At 42.1% G+C, this 6,857-nt stretch overlaps 1 long non-coding RNA gene across 1 annotated transcript; it reads right to left on the bottom strand.

Annotated features, from left to right (window-relative positions):
- Positions 1 to 920: 920 nt before the first annotated feature.
- LOC125551333 lies at positions 921 to 4,804 on the bottom strand. The gene is made up of 2 exons (XR_007302445.1): positions 4,406 to 4,804; positions 921 to 3,590 (listed from the first exon to the last, which is right to left on the bottom strand). It is a non-coding gene; the product is annotated as an uncharacterized LOC125551333 (long non-coding RNA).
- Between the last annotated feature and the right edge of the window lie 2,053 nt (positions 4,805 to 6,857).

Below are 6,857 nucleotides of genomic sequence, written 5' to 3'. Positions count from 1 at the left end.
AAACGACAAGAATATACGATGATACATTAGCACACTATACGGAGACATGCATGCATCATGGACGGTTTTCGGTTCAAGCATCACCAACTTATGGCATGGTCAACAACATTTAATGTTGAAGTTATTTAAAAATCCATAATTATTTCTAATAAATTATTTCTCCACCATATAAAATCTAAAATAAGTATTTTAAACTTCCACTTTGAAAGAATAGACTAAAGCATTAAGTATATGCAAGTCACCTTAAATTCAACCAGAATATTGTTTTCGAAGTCAAGTGATTTTATTATTTTTAGAACAATAGTAGCTTAATTTTGAGTTAAAATAAGTAGGATTTTTTTTAGTATTTATAAGAGAATTCGTGTACTGCTGGCTGCTGCTGATTTACAAGGTGATCACTGATGGGATCGATGTACATATCTGTAGTTAATCTATATTAGCGCCCACACACACATGTACCTTGGGTGTTTCCTCATGGCACCGTACCTGGCGGAGATAGACTTGGACCGCGTTGAGGTAGAGCATCGTCGCCATCAAAGATAGATGGCAATCAGAGAGGTGAAATTACATATGTCTGGGAGAAAGACGTCCATTGTAGAGTGAAATCTTCTTTTGTTTTTCTCTGATCGTAAAAAACAGTGGGGAATGCTCACAATCACACAAAAGAGCAAAACCATATTGCATACCTGAGTGTCTGGATGTGACTACGAATTAACAAATCAGGGTGGGTGATCATGTAGGTTCTCGTTCACAAATCAGCATGCTGCGGAAAGCATAATGAGATATCCTGGAAGTAGGAAATATCCGACCAGCAAGGAGCAGTCATTATTTTGCTACTGGCCTTTGCACACATAACTGAAAGTGGGATCGGTATTACTTAAATGCTGAAAAGAATCTTCTGACAATAGCAGTCATCAAGGAAACATGAACAGTTTGTGCATAACTTGGCTATTAGCCTTGGCACAAATCAATTAAAAGTGTGATTAGTAAGACAATTACATTATAAAAAACTCAAAGCTTTTACAAAATGATGGCAAAACTGCATACACAAAAGATAACTTTCATAACCAAAAATACTATCTAATTGACTAAATTTCCTTTGCTTCCACGTCGTGGAAGTAGGGACGGACTTGTACGCATCTAGCCTGCAATCTGCACTTTGTGCAGCGCCATTGGCAGCGACACCGGAGCGAACCGCTTTGCGACTTCTCGTCGGCTCTCTTCTTCTATGTCCCAGCTCATGACGACTTGTAGAAGGAACGCGACATGCGTTTTCCACAACCTAGAATGAAAAATCTTGGTAGCAAAGGAAAATGTCGAGGAATGAGAAAGAGCAAATGTCTCTGTCTAAATAGCACAGTTAGTATTACAGCAAACAAACCTGCACCAACTGCCTTAACTGAACCTTGAAATCAAGACCTAGTTTAATCTGATCTGGCCAAAATAAGCAGTGAATTCATGGAACATATAGTCATTTTCTAAAAGGAAACATATAGTTAGATTGTCCACTCTAGATCAAAGACTGCAGTTTGAAGGGACTGTCCAATCTACATAAATCATGACCATGTTTTCTACATTTCCTAACTAAAACAACATTGTCTGAACATTGGCTTAGGCATACTGTAATACAAATTGCAAACTGCTGACAAGTGTTGACCTGTCGTTGGTTTTTGATGACCATATAAATTTACTTGGGTGGAAAGAAAATTTCAGTCATAGTGATAGCTCCAGCCAACAACCAAAAAAGTAGTCTCATTGGTTATAAACATCGAGCAGTCCAAAAAGTTGTCGGCTCTAGAGCAGTACGGAACATCATCATAATCAGATATATCCTGAGAATACTGAAAATGTACAGCCAGCAACATGAACAAAGATAACATGGCACACACTTAAATGATGGGGAAGAAACATGATGTGTTTCTTACAATGAAAAAAAATAAGTTATCTCTTCAGTGGTGCAAACACATTATTGCCACAATGGGCATAGAAGTCGCTTTGCAGGCTAAAAGTACTACCTCCGTACCAAAATATAAGATATTTGGAAGGCCTGGTACGGAGGTAACACTATTTTTGTTGGTAATAGCACATAGAGAATAATATAGACAACTAAATGAAGTTAAAAATGGTATGTTTAATCATGTAATATCATGCATGTACACTAAAGAAAGGACAGTTGTCTTTGATAGAATTTCCAGTTCACCTGCACTGTGAAAGGACTGGAATCGCATATAAATGCCATTATCCAGTGAACTAAGGTCTCAATGCCATTCTCCAGCATATGATTGATCACATCCTGGATGCTTTGCATCTACGGAAGAAGAAAATATGTCAACACAGAGCAAGATAAATAACATCTAAACGAAAGTAGTAGAGGATGCTTGGGCCGCTTTCAGATATGTTCTGTTCATTGTTTTTATCTTTGCAACCTGATGGATCTTTTGGATTAATTGAGAAGCCCACTTGTGATGCCACTGGTATTTAGATTCTGAAGAAACTGTGGATAGCAAACTTAAGTGTGTTTCCCTTGCTTTTAGTAGTCCTCTCATCACCACCTGACGGCTGTTCGATTGCGCATTGACGAAGGCATGTATGCAGTTTCTCAATCTGGCGAAATAGATAATTTAAGTAGGAATTTCTACCATGAATAACTACACAAAGTTTGCTCAGTTTCAGCAGCCGAGCAATGCCGGGTAGCCCATTCTCATCGCTGGAAACTATGGACATGAGAATATCTCCATGTTCATTTTCTCTATGGATGTACTCCCTCCGTTCCTAAATATTTGTCTTTCTAGACATTTCAAATGACTACTACATACGGATGTATGTAGACATATTTTAGAGTGTAGATTCACTCATTTTGCTCCGTATGTAGTCACTTGTTGAAATGGCTAGAAAGACAAGTATTTAGGAACGGAGGGAGTAGTAACTAACCATCATTAGGTTACACGACAACCATGATTAGATGAAGTATGATATCCCCTTACGTGAAAGACAAAACCTTTATAAGTTGGAGTCTGGCTTGGACCTTATTTTCTTATTTATAATCTATTACTGTAACTTTTATAATGTAAAGCCTCTCTGTTTTGTCGTCCAAAAATTGGGAAGCAAGAAACAGAATTATCTCTGTACTGAAAAGAACTACAAAATCTAAAAGGATTTACCTATTAGCGCTTGAAGTCGTCCAGGTAGACGACTATCAAGCATAATGCAGTATTCAGCAACCATCATTTCAAGGCGATTTACATACAATTGCATGTTCTACACGTTCGGAAGTAGTACCACTGTGAATGGAGCTCCCTGATGCAGCTGATATGGATGCATACCTGGAAAGAACACAAGGACAAAGTATACGGGGGATATTGCTTGACACCGGCTCATGTGCTTCACCAGCTAAGGGAAGACCTTGGGATTGGGCGTCGTGCACTGTTCCAGAATCTTCATGATGCTAATGCTAGAACGGCCAATAGAACCTGATTGAGAAATCACCGTTTCCCTTCCTAGTCCTCTAGTGATGTTTGGTGGGGCAACCCATTGTTGCTGTAGGTACATTAGGTAAAGCCTCTACTCCTTTTTCTTCCATTATTATTCAGCTGCAGATGCAAATCATCTAATGGGTAAGATGTATTTTTTTCTTTGCCATACCAAAAAAGGATGTAGTTACTTACCATCCTACCATCATTCCATTACACAACAATCCTGATTAGGAGAAGTATGATATCCCCTTCCGTGAAAGACAAAATATTTAGAAGTAGTAGTCCCACTTGGACCATATTTTCTTGTTAAAAATCTATTAGTTCTTAAAATGTAAAACTTCTTTATTTTTCACATCCAAGTATTGGGAAGCACCAAACAATATTATGTTTGTACCAAAGAAAGAAGAACAAAACCTAAAAGGATTAAGTTATTGGTGCTTGAAGGTCGTCCAGGTAGATGACTATAATTGTAACATTCAGCAACCATCATTCCAAGGCGATTTACTTCATACAATTTATCTACTACATGTGTGTTGTGTTTCCACATCAATATCACCTTTATTTGTAACTGGCATATTTATAGGACAGGTTCTGTAATACATAAAAACTCTAGGTCTAATACTACATTTTAAATTGTGAAGCAAAATTCAAGATTATCAGGCCCAATGGAATCTCATATGTCAATGAGTTACATCTAGTTGAACTGAACACACTTGCACACGGTTACAATATAATGACAATATGATAAAGAGCCGCAATTTTCCTTTCATATAAAGGAAAGGGGAATATATTACTGTCACAGTAAGATTGGATAGGATCAAAGTATAATTTCCGTTGAAAAGCTCACTGATAAAAAAAAAGTGTACCAAATTGGGGAATTTTTAGGCAGTCAAATTTTTCTATGAAGTGGTACAGTAGAAAGAAGAAATTACCTAGGCAGAATCAAGCCGGCAGTTCGAAGAACATCACCTCGCCTCACAATAGGGTGGTGGCGATGTTCACCATTGGAACCAGGCGGATGGGTCCGACGGCAGATAGAGTGTGCCTAGGAGTGGCTAGTGGCGAAGCCAGCGGTGTTGGGGAAACCAATGTCAAGGTGGAAGCAGCGGGGAGGAGTCCCGGAGGCGCCATGGTAGCAAGGTCGGGGAGCCGCCAATGGCCGCGACGTCGAGTGCCACCGGCGGTAGAAGGCCGCGGGTCCCCGGTAGTGGATGGGTGCGAGTGTGTTGGCACTTGGTGTAGGGGTAGGCGCGGTGGCGGGGTAGGAGGCGGCGGCGGACGGCTGTGAGGGGCGGGGCGGGGCTGGATGTCCAGATGAGATCGAGAGGAAGGCTGGGTTTGTTTTTCTATTCTATCACTCGTACCGCCCAGGTTCAGTTAATATGAGGACTGCGGGCCGAATTACTAAATAGTACAGTGACCTTCGTGTAGAAAGGACGCGACGGTGAAAACGTGCTAACATCATGCTATTAGTACCACCTCGTTTATATTACGATTTTGTCTATACGAATCCTAAAAGTGTATTGCGACTGGGCAAAAGCGTATTGTGACGGTGAACCCACTGAGTCAATCCGTGCTTTATTATTAGGGAAAGATATAACCTGAAAGATGGCAGTCGTCGGCTTCAGCCCCCACGCATATAATGCGGGGGTGTTCGCAGAAGACGCATGTTCACACTTGATCCAATGTCTTGGTCCATTAAGGAGGTGATAGCGCAGCGAACTAGGAAATCGGACTATTATGTTTTAACACTTTCACTTAGCCAGAGGAGTTTGACAGTGGGGCTACTATATATCCCCTGGTGGCTCTGCGCTCATCCGAATTCGGGGCGTGTACATGCCTGGCCGGGAAACGGCCCTTCGTCAAGGCGGAGGAATCCCGAAGATTCCGCTAGGTCATCGAGTGGTTGACCAGTCTCACGCTATATCATGACAGTCAGTTTTTGGCTTTCTCTACTGAGGTGCTCATCCGGATGAACCAGGGCACAATCGCAGTAGTTCTCCTAGTGACGCCTTAGCCGATAGAGCGGAACGTAAGGCAGCAAAACACAGGAGCCGGGCAAACCCAACATTTGACCAAAGACATGATTCGGAGCTGTGCATATAAGGCCAAACTCGCGACGCCGCACACTCCCTAAGGTATTCGGTCTTTATGATGTAAACCGGGCTTAAACAGTGCCCTTTGTAATAAGCCCCTAGTGTCCAGGTATGTGCAATATTCTGACGTGGCCACATGCCAATACGTCAGCATCCTTCTCAATTATACTGAGAATTCGAGGGATGTGTATCAACAAGAGACAGTAAAAAAGGTTTACGCAGGGTCTTAATCTAAAAAGAATCCTTGAAACGGGTCCCTGCTGCATGTCTGCGCCTCTGTCTCCGTTGTGCCATATCCTGGACGGGTGTAGCACGATGGTCATCTATAAAAGAGAGGAAATTAGTTGAAAAGTTGTCGTGCAAAAAGGTAGGTTATACTAAATAAACCATGTACAGTTCAAGATGAGTAAAGTTGAGCCTAATTGTCACTTGTTTACACGCATTAAGCCCCTTGTATTCTTATAGGGGTATAGCCATCAAACCTGTATTAATTATATATAGCTACACCGGACTTGTCTAACCGTGGCCGTGGTCTTAACGACCTGTCAGATGCTCTAGTTGGTGAGGACGTCTAGTGTGCGGCTGCCAAGGCGGCCGCATGGTCTTCCGCGCGCAAGTAGCGCTCAATATTTCTATTTGTTGTAATGATGCCACGTGGACTGGGCATCTTGGGCATGAGATAAGCGTAATGCGATATTGCATTAAAGCGAGCGAAAGCTTCGCATCCGAGTAATGCTTGATAGCCACTTTGGAACGGAGCGATGTGGAAGGTTAAATTTTCGCTGCGGAAGTTATCGGGAAAGCCGAATATAACCTCTAGTAGCAGGGAGCCCGTGCAATGGGCTTCTAGGCCTGGCGTTACTCCTTTAAAGGTAGTATTGCTATGGCTGATTTTTGTTGGGTCTATCCCCATTTTGCGGACTGTGTCCTGATATATCAGGTTTAAACTACTGCTGCCGTCCATCAGGACTCGTGTGAAGTGGTATCCGTCAATTATCGGGTCTAACACCAAGGCAACCCATCCTGCATGCCGGATATTTGCCGAGTAATCCTGATTGTCAAAGGTGATCGGTTGGGACGAACAGTGGCAAAACTCCGCGGTGATAGGCCCTGGGGCATGTGTCTCTAGGAGTGCCGCTTTGTTTCTCCCCTTTGTCATGTGTAACACGTTTACTGTTTTGACTTCTGGTGGGAATTTCTTCTGTTCCCCAGTGCTTTGCTTGCGAGGCTCGTCCTCGTCTTCGCTTGGTGTATCATACCCCTTGTGTTCGGCGTTGAGCTTGCCGGA

The sequence above is a fragment of the Triticum urartu genome, chromosome 4 (assembly GCF_003073215.2).
Source record: "Triticum urartu cultivar G1812 chromosome 4, Tu2.1, whole genome shotgun sequence".
Taxonomy (NCBI): domain Eukaryota; kingdom Viridiplantae; phylum Streptophyta; class Magnoliopsida; order Poales; family Poaceae; genus Triticum; species Triticum urartu.
Note: the sequence above shows the minus strand (reverse complement) of the source record. Positions and strands in the feature narration are given on the sequence as shown.